General features: G+C 40.1%; 1 protein-coding gene across 2 annotated transcripts in view; it reads left to right on the top strand.

Annotated features, from left to right (window-relative positions):
- TGFBR3 (transforming growth factor beta receptor 3) overlaps positions 1 to 16,303 on the top strand; it is a 113,066-nt gene that overhangs the window by 45,173 nt on the left and 51,590 nt on the right. The gene's annotated exons all lie outside the window — the stretch shown is intronic.

Here is a 16,303-nt window from a genome sequence, read left to right as displayed (position 1 = left end):
TTGTGACCAGAAAGACTACAAAGAGACGTGCAGCTTGCATGGATTCTGTCCACCCATGCTTTGCCTGTCGTATGAGTAAACTGCTTCCATCCCCAGCCACTCGCTCTACCACCTTTCACAACCATGAAGTATACTTTAAAAAAGGTGATGGTGTGGGCAAAGGAAATAAGAAACAGATTGAAACCTGCAAGAGGGCTACAGAATTGGCTGTCTTCAAAAGCAGATCGTTTACCTAAATGTGTTGTAAATTAACATGAATACCTTTGAATCCCTGCCATGGCCACTATAAACAAATAGTTAACTTCAGATTCCTTTAGCACTGTAATATATCCTTAATGCTTCACTGAGGGGGGCTGCAGTACAGAAAGCAAGTCTTGCAGACTATGGTAGTACTTAAGTACAATCTAATTACTTATTTATATATACTGCTTTTGGAGGGAGTGGCAAGAACTTTAACTGCTCCAAAAGCAACAGCACAGGAAGAAAATTTTTTGATACTAAGTTGTGTGCTATTGTTGTTTACTTCCAAATTACACCCAAACAAAGTGCCAAAGTAAAAAGAAACCATGACATGCCATGAAAATGGAGTCTCTTGGTTCATGTTCTTGAAGTATTACACACACAAATCCTTAGTACTGCATCCTGTGAGAGCAATGTATGTGTACACAATTAGCAGAATTTTTAATGACAGAACAAAGATGATGATCTAGCAGGCAGAAGTTTAGAGGGTCTAAATCTGTGCTGAAAGAACAGTTTGTGGGGTCTTTCATAGTGATTTAAATAAAGACATATACTCTAGGCCATAATCAAAGTCCTTCTATTAACCTCATTAACAGCCTTGCTGGGTTTGTAGTGTCCAGCTCAATATGTATTGTATGGATCTGTGAAACTACAGCTGTTGTGTTCATTTTCAGTATATACACCATCTGAATTGTCTAGTGTACAATGAAAAAGTTATTTTACTGTTTTTCCAACAGGCATCTCATTGGCTGCCTGTATTCAAAAAATGTCAGGCCATCTTCAGTTTTTTTTGTTGTTTTTTGGGGGGGAGCTGGGAGCGAGGAACACATTTTATGTTTGGTTTGGGTTTCTGTTTGCTTTTAAAAGCATTTTTACTTTGTTAGGCATTGGGTAATCAGATTGAGGAGTGCGTTGTGAATACCTCATTCTGCTATGTATTTGTCACCCCTCTCGTCACCCAAGAACCTTTAATTCCATTGCAGTAAGGGCATGGTGTAGTGGAAACTTGTAACCTCTTACTAAACGGTGCCTGGGGATGGAATGAAGCTACAGCTGGAGCTTGTACCTCCTGAGACACCAAAATGAATGTACTAAGTTTGCATTTGCGTAAAACCAAATTTCCCTCTGGTTTGATGCTCTGAGGGCTGTTTGTGTAACAGTGCAGTTTCTGCAGTTCTGTGCTCACTCAGCATGTGCTAGAGCCGTGCATGTGTGAGGTTGCAGGCTGTGCCACTGTCTGATCATGTTGACAGAACAATAGAATTAAATATTTGGCTTTGAATAAAAATAGTTGTTGTCTAGTAGGAATAGGCTGTTTGTGCCTTCTCTAACATACAAATGGCAAGAAAGCAGTTTGCCCCAAGCTATTGTTTCTGCTTACTTCCGTGGTATACCAAAGTATAGGGCACAGAATATATTTCACAATTGGTAGCCCTCAGCCTCCTTCTCCCATCTCCCAACCAGTTTTCCACAGATCTTGGAAATGGCTGGTCTAAAAAATGCACAGGAAGCTGGAGCAAGGCTTGCTGGTGACAGTGTTGTACAAAAGAGTGTAAACAACTTGGAAAGATCAGATTTTACTTATAGGACCAGACTTGGAAAACAAAGCAGAGCAAATGTTATCTTTTCCATTATTGTGAAACCCAAGTTGAAGTGGCCTTTAAGACAAAAGTAGAATGTACCCATCACTTCAAGTTACATTAGTTTGATTTACCAGCAGAGGTATTTCCTGTTGCCTGCAAATGCTGATAGCAAAGGTAGGGATTTGTTTGTCATAAATTATTTCCAGCATACTCCAGAATAAAATGAGTATTTATTTTCTTTGACAGTACATTAGTTAAACTCAGCAGCATCGAAAGTATGTTTAAAATAAATCACACATTCATTCAGAGGTTGGCTGAACTTCTAATAATGTGGAATGCAAGATCTGAAAAAAAAAAAATCTTTAAGTGAAGACTTGCTCTGGGGGAGGAGGTGGAATTTTGTTTTGTTTTTAACCTGCCCTGTGCTAGATGCCACTAAATTACACGTTCCTGACTTGCAGGGAGAAGAGTAAACTTCCTTTAGCAAATTCCTCGGACGGCTCATGCATTAAACATACTTGTGCAGTTATCGTGGTTCTCATAAATATGAAACATACATTTATACATTAATTTAAGTCACTTGGACACTCGTGTAGAATACACAAACAACAAGCATTCACTGCTTTTAAACAAAGGAGGGGAGGCTGATGTGGGGGGAGGGCATGGCAGGGGCATGTGTTCCTCCTGTAACATATGCAGGCTTTTCTGCAAAGATTACTAAGGTTCGAGTGCTCTTTTCTTCCTTGTAAACTGGGGGGGGGGGGGCAGGAGGAGGTGGACTGGAAGTGCTTGAGATTATGTTTTCTGAACAAACTTGAAGGTTAAGGTTGAAATCTGGTAAGTATAAGAACATCCCGTAAAATGCTGCAATCATATCTGGGATCTTCAAGGAATGTCTTTGTATTTCATTTTATTAATCCCTGTTGGGGTGACATCTCATTTGTTGAGACTGTGAAGAGCCCTTCTTAAGTAAGAACCCCAAAAGTTTCAGTCTTTTGAAGGTACTTCTAAGAAGTGTCTTTATCACAATTCATATTGGCCGTGCTTTATCGTAGGAAATAGAATAAGGGTGCATGTAATAGCCACAAGTGTTTATATTGAACTTGGCATGAAAAATGCAAGCCTTTTTTGTTTGTTTTATTTGATCAAATATTCCTGGGGAAGTGAGTGCATGTGTGCATTTCTGTACTGATCTGGGTCTCAGCTGAAAGCCACGAACTACTGAACTCTTACACTTTCTCTTTGGGTATCTTCACTGCTTCATTTTCCCAGTTTTTAGAAAGGAGATATTTGCTTGTTCTCATGGAGCTGCTTATTCTGAGAAACAGTTGGTTTTTGTGGAGCCATGTGGAAACTCTGGAGTTTTGCACCAAGAAAACGTGCATAGAAAAACGTAAAAATTATTTTCAGATGAAAGACACTCCTCTAGGTCTATTTTCAAGTCCTAAATTAATGGAGGATTCTTTTATTATACCTGTTGTTTGAATTTCTCTGAGCTGCATCAGGCATGCAGCCACAATTGAAACAGCGAAACGGGGAGCATGGGCATATAGAATTAGTCTCATGTGAATACTTAGGATTGAATACATATGAATACATGGAATCAAGAGTTCCTGGCAGTGGACTCACTATTGTTTGCATTGACATCCTCATCCTCAATAGCTTTAAGATGTTATGCCTGATACAGATGTTCAACATGTGTTCTGTGAAATGAAGGCAAGAAAATCAAGGACTCCTTTATAATTTTGAGTAACGTCACTGAGGCTGTAATAATTGGACAGACTTTTCCCCCTCTGTTTCATCAGTGTTACTTGGCAACAATTCCATAATAAAAAATATTTTCCTTTGAGAGAAAACCTGATACTAAAATGCCTGTTAGTTCCTGTGGAACAGTCTAATAGCCAGATATTTACTAGTGATGCAGCTCAGGCTCCTGAGCCAACCCGCCTGAAAGTGATAAAATGATGGGCAAAATTATTTAAGTCCAATCTTTATGTACTTTCTGAAGAAAATTCTCTACATTGTAAATATGGGACAGGAAGGCTGGAAGAGTCAGATGATAATGTATTTCTCCATCCTGACATTTGCAGTGCATCCTGAAGTCAGGATAATTCTTGTGTGGCAGAATATTTTTCTATTTTAGGACAGTCATTATCTATGCAGTCCTAAACTCGTACTAAAATAAGAGGCTCAAGAATGAAGAGTTTGCTACTTCTGTGAGATTAAACTTTTGGGTAAGACCACAGAATTAACTAACATTAATACTAAGTCTGCACTGCTAGATTGCTTGGCTGTACAAATTTGATGATTCTGGTGAGCTGACCAGAATATGTGGTGCAGAATTAGGCTGGGCAATAAAGGATATGTTGCTTGATTTGCCAGACTGCATTATGTCTGCCCTTTGCTCGTTTACTGTGGCACAGTGGAAAGCCTGTGCTGCAGCAGGCTATCTTTGGTACTTCTGGTAGGCCAAAGGCCTCTGTTTTGAAGAAAAATGGTTGCTGCTTTAGAATAAGCTTTCACAACTAGAATAAAATAAAACATTGTCCCTGTGCCTCTGCATGGTGCAGATGGTATTTGAGCATTGCAAAGGTATTTTTCTGTTCTTTCTTTCTACTTTCTGACCACTTTTGCCAAGCAGCAGTAATGACTATGTAGCAGTAGAGTTGCAAGTGGCAAAGCAAGTATATGCAGGGGTTTTGAACCAAAAGTGGCATGAACTAACACAATGAGATGGCTTGAGAGAAGAGTGGTGCAGGTTGCTGTGGAACACTGTGGACTTTTTTTAAGATACCATGTGGGTGGGTATGTACAATATTCTACAATGCTTGGTTGGCTTCAATCTTACATGCAGGCCAGCTCTCTAGTTATGTTGAGCCCATCAAGATCAACTGTGTTACCGTGCCTTCATGATCTGTGGCTCATGAATTCATGCAGAGACAACTTCACTATTTCAAGGAGGACCTTTGCAGTAGCAGTGGAAAATTAGTTTGGTGACCTGCAAAACTCTGTTGGCTACAGCTTTTTGTCATAGTTTCCTTTCATCATGTTTTGCATATAATTTGTAAGAGCCAGGGAAGGATCCCACATCAGAAGATCAATGTTTCCACCAGTGCTCTGTGAGGTTTCAGAGTCAAGTTGTAAGTGGCATTGTGGTGGATGTACTCCAGGAATGCCTTCTATTTGTTGCTTGGAAAGCTGTAATCCCTCATCAGGTGCATGTCTTTGTCCTGGGTGTTTTCCAAAGCTTGCCCACACCCAGTTGTTGTTGCACTGGCTCACCAGGGTCATTTCACAGGCTGCTGTTACTTCCTTTCCCCACTGCCTTGCCCAAGAGCCCTTTCCGGGATGCTGGAGTATCAGAAATGAAGCACAATAGACCTTTTTAAGCCTTCAAGAAACTGTCAGTGTGCTCCACAGAAATTGCTATTGTTCAATGTATACTAAAATGACCCTCAATGTCTTAATGACTAGACTGATGGACACTACATTGCCACATATGTAAAAATCAAGCCAACAGCCACTTCAGCCTCCATTTCTTAAAGAGCCTCTACAGCTCTGTTCTCCCTCTTCTTGTTGTTAGTGCTTTGAAGCATCTGTGCTTTCATAAAATCCAGCCTTTTCTAATGTGTTGGATTTTTTTTTTCATCTTGTTTACTCTGGACTGCAGTCTTTGGGTTGTTTTTAGCCAGCTCAGGATTTGCTGGTCATTGAATTTGGCAACTGTTTCAAGTTCTGCCTACCAGAACTGTCAGAGGAAGTCATGTGTCAGCCAGAGGAGCCTGTTTGTGCAGAGCCTGTTGGCTTGCAGGAGCATGGCTTGATGCATGTCTACCCTTAGAGGCAGCAGTGACTTCTCATGACTTGGAAAGTGCTGTGCAAACCTTCACTATTTGCTGGTTTTAGAAACAGGTTTGTTTGCTGTGTGCAGGAAGTCAGAGCAGCTCTCAGTTTGAGAGCTCTGTGGAATGATGTTTGAAGCTGTGCCAAGGCCCACCACAAAAGGCTCAAGGGTTCAAAAGGGAATATGTCAAAATGACTTTTCTGATCACTCAAAAGTTTTTTGTTTTGCTGACTGCTATTTAAAATTGAAGCTGAAAATTGGACTCTTGTTTGCATCTGCTACAAGTGCCCATAGGACAGTAGAGAGAAACTGAGTTGCTGCTGCTGTCTTCACAAGATGGAGTCTTCTTCCTCCCATCCTGCTCATGTGTGTGTAAGCACACTGTGCACATGTGCTCATGGTTTTTTTTTAGGTAGATAATGTGTTTGGATTTGATCATAAACTCTGTTTCTCATTCTTGGTCTCCAGTTACTTCCTCAAAACTGCTGTCTGACCTGGCTTGGAGTATTTATAAATTGCTACTTCATCTATAGTAACTTTCCTCAAGAAAAGACATTTCCAGGAGTTTGTTACATCACAAACTGCATAGGCAGGTTACAGTCTGTCTTTGCACTCATACATGCAGTGGAGCAGTACTTGTAATGAGTGGTCACGTTCATGGTTGAACCAAAAAGCTGGAATTGATGAAGTCTTTCTCCTTCATCCTCCTAGCATTGGGGACAATTTCCAACATAAACTGTGTGGAGGTTGCAATGCCTGACAGTCATGCTTCTGTATCAGCTGAATAAGTAAAGCCTTGCAGTGGCAAGACAGAAGAAAAGGAACAAATCACACACACAGAATCACAGAGTATGGTAGGGGTTGGAAGAGACGTCTGAAGATCTTCTAGTCCAACCTTCCTTCTAGAGCAGGATCACATAGAGTAAATCACCAAGTGACATACCAGGTGGGTTCTGAATGCCTCCAGAGATGGAGACTTCACAACTTCTCTGGGTTTTTTATGTAGATCATAGACACATACTCAAGTTTGTGTTTTTCTGGAAGAATCTCTTATTTTCCCTTTGAAACAAACAGAGTACTTCTACAACAGTAAAACTTACTTAAATCGAAAATAAACTATTTTTGCACAGTGTTGCAAAAATAGCACCTCTGTGAGATACAAACATCTGAAATTTAAATGGCTTGAGAACATTTGAAGGAATTATAGGCAATTTATAGCTGATAGTCTGTGTAACAGCTGCCGTGGCAGTTTATAATGCAGAGGTAATATTGGTGATGACCTAAATCTCATTGTAGAATTACACAGGTTTAGGTTAAAATCTATCACTTTCTTGGAGATAATGGACATTCTGTAACCCTGAAGACTAGTTGAAGTCTACTGTTTGACAGTTGAGATGAATGATGATCTTGCTTTGTCTTCTGTCAGAACCTGGTAGAGATGAGATATTTCTAACACAAAGTCTCTGAAACCGTGCTTGGATTCATAGTGAGCTACGACTAATGAGACCCGTTGAGGGGCAAGATGTATCAATGCTGTAGTGGTACATTAATGCAGCAGGCAGTGGAAACCTGTGTTTACCTGGAAAAGCATGTGTAGACTTGCTTAGAATGCTCCAGATACGTTTAGGCAAAATGGTCCTAGCAGAAGTTTGTCATCTGTCTTTTATCTCTCAGTTTAAGAAGCATTTTCTTTGGGACAGGACCTACTTTTCTACATGTACTTGTATATCCTCCAGCATAATAGCAATCTTGCCCTGCATTTGTTTTTTCAAGGTGTTGAGCAGTATGTTGGCACATCTGGTAATAGTTCAGGGATGGAAGAAGGGAAGAGGAGTGTGGATGTGGCACTGGAGCCATGGTTTAGTTGTCAGGTGGTGTTGGGTAATAGGTTGGACTTAATGATCTCTGAGGTCTTCTCCAACCTGATTCTGTGTGATAAAACTTTGCAGTCCATCTGATTCATCAAAGAAAAGCTTACATCTGCAATATGTACATGTAAGGACACAAGAGAATATTTGTCTGGAAAAATGTTTTTGCATGAGTCTTGTGCATTAATTGTTAAACTAAAACTCAGTCTGATGTGGTACCTTTTGTGAATACGCCACTTAAATAATAGTGGGGCAGCTTACAGGAATGGATCCTGGGGCCTTAAACAGATCTAAAAGCAACAAGAAATTTTCCCACAAAATGTATAAAAGGAGGACTTTCCCCTAAGGATTCATTATACAGCACATCAACAGTATTGACATCATCTGACAAATGCAGAACTGAGCAAAACATCGTGTTTCTTGTTCTCTAGTGCTGGGAAGCATGACTACTTTGTGGAGGGGTGGACGGCACAAATGGTTTCACTTAATCTTTGGGAGCCCAAGTGTCTAGTTCAGGTCACAGGAGAAATTAGCAAAGTAGTCTCAGCCTTGGACTGGTGGGCATGGGCTTTCCATTGAGTGAATTGTAGGGCTGGTTGCTGTGGGCAACTCTTGTTCAGGAGGTGCCCAAAGTGGGAACAGCACTTAAAGGTTACATTTGTTTTCAGAGCTGAGCAGAGGGGCTTGTGCAGAGACTTTGCTTTCTTTATTGCAGACAAATCTTATTTTTCAGGAGAACTATGTTTCCTCAAACCATGCATGAGATAACGCTAAAAATCTAAAACCTGGATTGTAGTACTTACATAGGGAACACTGGATCTTGTACTACTCAGATAAAGCTAAAGTAGACAGTTTACATTGTGTGTATGATCTGTATGTAAAATTTATCAGTAAACTCTTCGGGTTGTAATTTTTAAGATGATTGACACAGAGCTAACTCTATCAGTGTGAGTATGGCTTACACTAATATAATTATTACTCTTTGTGTTCTGAAATAGTTGTCCTTGAATAAAACCTGCTTTTCTTTTCACTTTCACTGCAAAAGTAATCCACTTTCTAGACTTCATTAACTGTCTTGCTCATTTGACAAGTTATTTCTGTTGGGAAGAGCTTTGGTCCTAAATTTTTGATTACTTAGGTATTTGCACAAAGGATTAACATCTAGCATAACATGATTATGTTTGACAGCTCCAGCTTAAAATGACAAGTTTGAAACACTAAAAGTTAATTTGCTGCATTTTGGTCTGAAAATAACTTATGTGACTAAGGTGTGGGCAGAAATAGTCCAATGTTTTTGTGAAGTTAGAAGCAGTATTTTGTAGTGTCAGAACGTTCTGACTCTGTGGGAGCTATGGGACAATTCAGTCACTGCATTTCCAGTAAAAGCATACCAACACAGTTGCCTGCTCTTACACTTTTGAGGAGAAAGTATCACTGGTGTGCAGTCAAACAGAAGTTATGAACCACATACAAACCAGGCACAAACTGCCAGATACTGAGAACCATGTTTAGTGTCCTACAGTTTGCCACTGTACTATATGGTATTTATCTCACACATGATGTATGTGATAACATTACAGTACTGAATTTAACCTGAAAATTGTCTGGAGCAGCTGGATTACTAATATATATGAGGAGATTGAACTGTGCTGGAATCCCATCCTTTTTTACACAGATCTACACCTTATCTTGGCCATTTCATATTTAGAGCTAGGAAGGTACCAGGTCTTATACTGGCGGGAGAATTACAGGCAATACTTGCCTAAAAGCTTGCAGCATATTCATTTGTTCTAATGGAGTCTTTCATTAAGCTGTCGGGTACAACTGCTGTGGATGGGCAAGTCAGTTTTCAAACTGGTTCTGTGGGTAGACCTTTAGATGTTGTTAAAGAAGGTGTGTCCATTTGGGTGCGTTGCTTTGCCCTGAGTGTAGCAGGCACCAAACGCAGGAGTGATGCTGCAACCCCAATAAAGGCAAAGGGAGCTTTGCTTAGTTCTCCCCTTGAACACGTGTCGACGCTGCCATTTCTTCTCCAAATCATGACTAATGCATCTTCATGTTCAAGTGGCTTTCTGGGAACATGAATATTACAAAATAGTATGTTACTGGATGTTGGCAGACACATCCATGTGGTGAAGGATTCAAATCTCTTGATTTGCAAGTTCTTTGGGGAGGGAACTGCCTGTGTCTAGCATAGCCCACCCTGACCTTTAGCCCCTGATGCAAGAGAAATGTAGAGAAGGAAGGTGGAGGGGAGGAGGGAAATGTCAAATGCCTTTCAGTCGAAGGTTTCCAACAGTACTTTTTAATGAAGAGTGTGCAATGAGCTGTAGATCATAGCTGGGTAGTCCTTATCAGCATGTCTGTTCTCTTGTCTTCTTGATGGAGCCCAGTTTTTCAGTCTGGGTGGTAGAGCATAAGGGTCAGCAGATTGTGCAATAGTATTCCTTTTTTATAAGGTAACATATGGGACCACATCAGTCTCTGGCTTATAGCCAGTAGCTTCAGTGGAATTATGCCAGGGATGAATCTTTCCCATGATTTGCATTACTGAGCTGTAACTACTGTTTAGCCAGTCTCGTGAGTGTGGGCGAGAAGGCCCAGGCAATGCCAATCCATTTGCAAATGTGTATTTAGGATAAAGTGAGCCAAGGACTGATTTTTAGAATTAGAGTGTTACCTGAGCCTTGCAAATAAACTTCATTCCTCCACATGCCTGGTAAAAGCTACCAGGGATTCAGACCAGTTCCCTGAGGACTGAGTTGTGCCTCGTTCTGACAGTAATGCAAAAAAGAAAAGGCTTTCCCTCCCCATGTCTGCCTTACGGGTTGTAGCCCTCCTGCCCTCTCCCATCGAGATAAATCCCTGTCCCATCAGCATCCTTTAGTGCTGGGTATGGCAGAGAGAAGGAAGCATGGTGTGTGTCTGACAAGGGCTGTGACGATGACTGAGCTTCAAGTTCTGCTGGCAAAGAAAAAATACCTGTGTGAGTGCTTGTTTTTAATGGTATTGTAATTTTCCTGGGAGTGTTCATTTCTGTGGTGCTGTGCTGAAGATCTTTTGTCTCATTGTTGTCATGAGTTTTCAAAAAGTAGCTGGTTACCCTGTATGATTGAGAGTCTTCATTGGAGAGCCTTCCCAGAGAGGAAGTGATGGCATTTTACGTGCCTTATAGGAACTTGCTTATACAATTGTTTAAGAGTGCAAATATGTAACTCTTCCAGCAAAATTACCTTCAAGCAGTAACAGCATGTGAACATATTTTGCTTTCTTGGAAAAATCAGCAAAATCTCTCAGAACCTCTTGGCTTCTGAAAGCTGGACACTGTGATCTACTGTGGCTGTCTTGCTATCAAATCTGTAATTCAATATTCAGTGAGCACAGCAGAAATACGGAGGGGAACCTTCAAGTGTTCCATTTTGAATTTACAGTCCCTGCCTAAAGAATACACTTGTTCTTTGCTCTCGTCTCCAAAATAAAAAAATTGGACTGGAGATATTTCCTAAAGCAACTGATAAATACTCTTGAAAAGCAGTGCAGCAGTAGAGTGCACCACTTAAAGTGGATTAATGAATTAATCCATGGATTAATCCTCAATGGTTTTCTTTTATAGCGAATGTATCAGCATCATATTTTTCATGTTTCTTCATACCAATTTCTTGGTTATGATACCAGAATAACCTATATCCTATAACTATCATATTAACAAAAAGAGTGCAAACACTTAGTGAATGCAGTGGTGGGTTTAACTTTTCAAATCTCTGCTCTAAATTTTGCCTGCTTTGTGCTACATAATCTTCACAGCCGGATGATTGTAAGATGTCATAAATCCATCTTTTTGCATCCCTTGTAAGTCAAAAAGTATTCTTATGGTCTGAGAGTTAAATTTAATTTTTCTCTTCTCTTTTAGAGAACAGCTGTCCTAGCCTGGGCAGTGTAATCCAATATAGCACAGCATATTCTGTCCTGGTTTATTAGCACAAATTCGTAATGGCTGGTTTTGGAAAATGTGCTATGAATTTATCGAAGCCTTTCACACTGGAATGGTTAAGTCAGCCTTACAAATCCTTGGCACTTGACTTTCATCTGTTTAGAACAAAACACAGAGTCTGTGATGTGATGCCTTGAAGTCAGCAAAACAAAATGGTACTTTAACAGCAGTGTTTACTTTGATCAGTTTTCAGCATTTGTGCCCTTGCCTTTCACGTAGTACAAATTGCTTTACCAGAGTAACGGTGCAGGAGCCTGTAGACTGTTTTTGTAGTTGGTTTCTGTGGTGATACTCAGCCTTCCATGAAACTGATCTCCAGGGACAGAGAAGCCTTTGCAGTCGTCTTAATCTTGCTGCTGCTAGAGACCTTAAAGGAACTCTTTGCAGACTGTAGAGGAGTAGTGACCAGTGTGAATATATGCAAATACAGCTAGCTAGGTCATGCCAGTGTAAATTTGATAGACGTGGCACCAGTGAAATATGGCATATTTTTTTAGTCTGTATTTTATTGTTGTACAGTTTTTATAACATGCCAACAAATGCATTCAAGTAAAAATGACAGAACTTCTGTGGTTCATGTGCTACTCACTTATATGCTTTGTTGGGATGCATTTTAAAAATGAATTCATAGGTTGTGTTGTAAAACTTTTAGAATACCTTTAATTTTCACCTATAACCAAGTTGATCCCTCACAAGTTATGTATACATGTATACTTGGTGCAGTGTGTGCCACAGGGCCAGCACAAGTCTGTTGAGAGAAGTTTGCTCAGCTGCTAAAGCTGAAGCTTTGCTGAGAGGACCATTACTGACACGCATGTCCAGAAGGTCTGGCCCAATGAAATTGCTGGCTATGCAACAACTCAGTGATCAAATGAGCCCTTCACTAGGAGTGAAGGATGTGTTGGACCACACTGACTTATTTTCCTGTACTGTTGTTATGCTTGGAAATCCACTTGGTTAATGTGCTGTGTCTTAATATGTTTTTAAAATAACATGGGCAGAGCAATAGTAGCTGCTTGTTAAATGGACTAGGTGACTTAAAAGTCCTTTAGTCTATTTAATTTATTTCTGGTTTAGTTTTCTTTTGGTATTGTTTGACCAAATTGCTCATACAGCTGTGTGAGATGCAGAAGACTGACTGAGGTACAGAGAGAAGTACAGAGAGGTGTTGCAGAGAAGTACAAAATATGTATACTTTATTAGCTTGTTTGAATCTATAAGAATAGATGGAGAGCATCTCTTTTTACATACCTCTTTAAGAAAACAAAACAAGAAACAGCAACTTGTGTGAGAAACAATTGATGTTAGCACAGAGTTCAGAATTTCATACCATTTCTTCATATCTAGCTTTACAGCTTTCTGATGGAGTTTCTGGGCAATGTTTCACATAAATGTTTTATAATATGGATTCTACCAGTGAAAATACAAAAAGGAAGGGAAGATTCTAGTTATCTCAGAATCACAGAATGTTAGGGATTGGAAGCAACTTCCAGAGATCATTGGATCCAAACTCCCCTGTCAAAGCAGGATCATCTAGGGTTTGAAGGTCCCCAGAGAGATTCTCTTGTTCCGGAGCTTGTTCCAATGCTCTGTCACCCTCACATTAAAGTTTCTTCTCGTGTCAAGGTGGAACTTTCTGTGTTCTATCTTCTACTATTAATTAGAAACATGCTGTTAGGTGGTGGTTTGAAGTGATCCAGTAATTTTCTGTTAATTTGTCGAGTGTTTAGAAGGTGCTATGACTGTCTAAATATTTGAGAAAGGGTATGCTGTGAAGACCTTGTGAGCTAAGATAGGACAGAAAGGTGACAAGGGGAAGAGGAGCATGACTTGAGATTCAGCCTTAACTAGAGCCACAGAAGTGACATTTTGGTGAGAGAGAATTCTGTGAGTGGAGGCAGCCAAGCTAGAAGTTAGCAAAGAGACAAGAAGGTGGGAGAATGAGCGTAGCAGCAGGAAACTTAATAAGACAGAGCTAAAGAGAGGGATAGTGTCATGCTGGTGGTGCCAGTACGGCTGAAGTGTGGAACTGTTTCATGTGTCAGCATCATAAACTTGTAGCACTTCAGAGTACTACTCAGCCTTTCAGTCTCTAAAGCAGTAGTGGAAGAGGCATTTAGGTACCTCTGGTGCATGATTTTATTGCCTTGTAAGAAAACATAACTCCGGAACAACCTCATTATATGTAAGAGGTTAGGCAGCTTATACTACCTCACTGCTCCTCATCAGCACTAGCTATGAAAAAGATGATGACCAAATATGATGACCAAGATGGTCCTAAGCAGGTTTTGAGAAGCTCTGTGGAGTTTCTTTCAGCCTGGAAAACCAAGTTGGTGCTGCAAGGGCTCCTTTAAGCCAAGAAATGTAAATGACAAGGAATATGTATGCCATGGAATGTAGTGACAGAGGCCACTGCAAAAACACGCTCATGTTTACTGTTTTCTTTTCCAAGTTTAGCACTAGAAATATAAATTCCACGTTATGTGTTTTGTTGCTGCCTTACTCATGAGCAGACTAAGGAGTGCAGTGATGCAAAATTACATTTATTCTGAACATTTTCACAGGAACACTTCCTTTAGTTATGAAAAGTGAATTGATTTTGCGTTGAAGTCCTGTAGCTTTTCTTAGTAATCGGCCTGTGCTTTTAAGGCCGAAATGGGGAAATTCCATTATGTGATTAACTTCTCCTCCAGTGCCACCAAAGGCATGGATAGGTAAATCACCATTTCTGAATACAGCCTAAACTTGGTTGACTGTTTCCATGTATGTATGGAACCCACCTCAACCCACCACAGTATTCTATACATGTTTAATTTACAAACCCTGGAGCAATAGAAATGATAAAATCTATTAGAAGATCCAGTTGCAAAGAGCCTCTGATTTTTTCACTAAGGTAGTATGATTGCTTTGTATGCCCTCTCATGTGACCAAACCAACAGGCAGAAATCTTCATGAAGACTAAAACATCTGTCTTGTCTGATAGATGTTGGCTTTGAATAAACTTGTCTGAGATCAGTTGAAACAGATACTTCTCCATTTCTTTATTACCCAAAGGACTTGGCCTAGGTGTTTCTGAGATTGTTTTCAGAGTGTGTTTTCTCTCTTGCATGATTTCTGGTATTTTTTAAAACCAGGAGTTTTAAATAGCATTAAAAAAAAAAAAATGTCTTATAAGAGCTGCTTCTTTGAGTTGATTTGACATCCTGATAAAAACACAACCAGGATGCAAATCCAGGATGAGTGCCCCCATTAGCCAGCATGAGAAGATTGTTACAGTTTTTCTATTCTTGGTTATTTGAGTGCACAAACCTGTATTATAGTTCAGTTCATTAATATATACATCAGCCTTTACTTCCTTCAGGATCAGAAGAAACCAGTTAGCATTTGGTATGAAAACATGCTGCGCATGATAGAGTGGATGTGTTTAATATTTTAGTGTAGTAGATTTTCTCTTTGACACTTTGAAGTTTAGAGAGTTTAAAATTGAATGCACTTTATGACATTTGGAGCTAAAAAAAATCAGAATAAAATTTGAAATCATATTTGCCAGATCAAGGCTGAGAAAAGATGCAATAGCTACTTTGGTAAACTTAGATTACAGTATTTTTATTGCTTTTTAAGAAAAAAGCCAGAACTAAGTAATTATATATAATAGTTTAGACAGCTTATTACTAATTAGCTGTGATTATGGCTGTAAACCCATAAGAATTAGTGAAAGCTGTTTAATTGCCATGAATTTAATAGCAGTTCTAAACACCTTTTTCTTTCCACTCTCACTTCTCCATTCCTAGGCAGAATAACAATATGGGTGCCTTGCAAAACAAGTAACTTTATCTTTTATTTTAGTTTAATAGAACTCATAGAATGGTTCAGGTTAAAAAGGACCATAAAGTCATCTAGTTCCAACCTCCCTGCCATGGGCAAGGACACCTTCCACTAGACCAAGTTGCTCAAGGTCTCATCCAACCTGGCCTTGAACACCTCCAGGTAGGGGTCATTTATGACCTCCCTGGGCAACCTGTTCCAGTTTCTCACCACCTTCACTGTAAAGAATTTCTTCTTCATACCTTGGCTAAATTTCCCCTCATTAAGCTTAAAGCCATTCCCTTTAATCTTATTTCTACACTTGTACAAAGTCCCTTCACAGCTTTCTTATAGGCTCCCTTAAGGTACCAGAAGGCTGCTATAAGGTCTCCCTGGTGCCTTCTTTGTGCTGAACAGCCCTGACTCTTGTCGCCTGTCCCTGTAGGTGAGATTTTCCAGTCCTCTGATCATCTTTCTGGCCCTCCTGTGGACCCAGTCCAGCAGTTTGTCCCTTTTATGCTGGGGGCACCAGACCTGCACAAGTCTCACAAGAGTGCTAACACCCTGCAGTTTCTTAAACGATGTGTTTTATTCTTTGGAGGCAGAACATGGAGACAGACATAGTCCCCAGAAGATATGGTAATCTATGGTGCTTAATATTTCCTTTTGGAAAAGTGTAAATACAGGAAAGCCTGCTGCCAGGAGAGGCCAGGCGGTTGGAGGTGGTAGTCTCTGCCAGGCAGAGGCAGCACTGCCCTGGCCTGCTGGTTGTTGGTGTGCTTGTTCTTTAGACTGCTTTGGGTTTAGCACAAATATGGAATTTTTCTTTCAATATCAGTTTTTAAGCAAGCTTTAATCAAGCATATCAGACATGAAGATAGAACTGTCCTCGGTTCCCCTAGACATGTGTTCATGGAATTTGACATCTGTTTCACTGTGGGGACCTGAGATGTGCTTATTCAAGTGACTTGAG

Source organism: Melanerpes formicivorus, unplaced genomic scaffold (assembly GCF_026170545.1).
Source record: "Melanerpes formicivorus ecotype bairdi unplaced genomic scaffold, bMelFor1.0.p_v2 SCAF_7, whole genome shotgun sequence".
In the NCBI taxonomy this organism is placed as follows: domain Eukaryota; kingdom Metazoa; phylum Chordata; class Aves; order Piciformes; family Picidae; genus Melanerpes; species Melanerpes formicivorus.
Note: the sequence above shows the minus strand (reverse complement) of the source record. Positions and strands in the feature narration are given on the sequence as shown.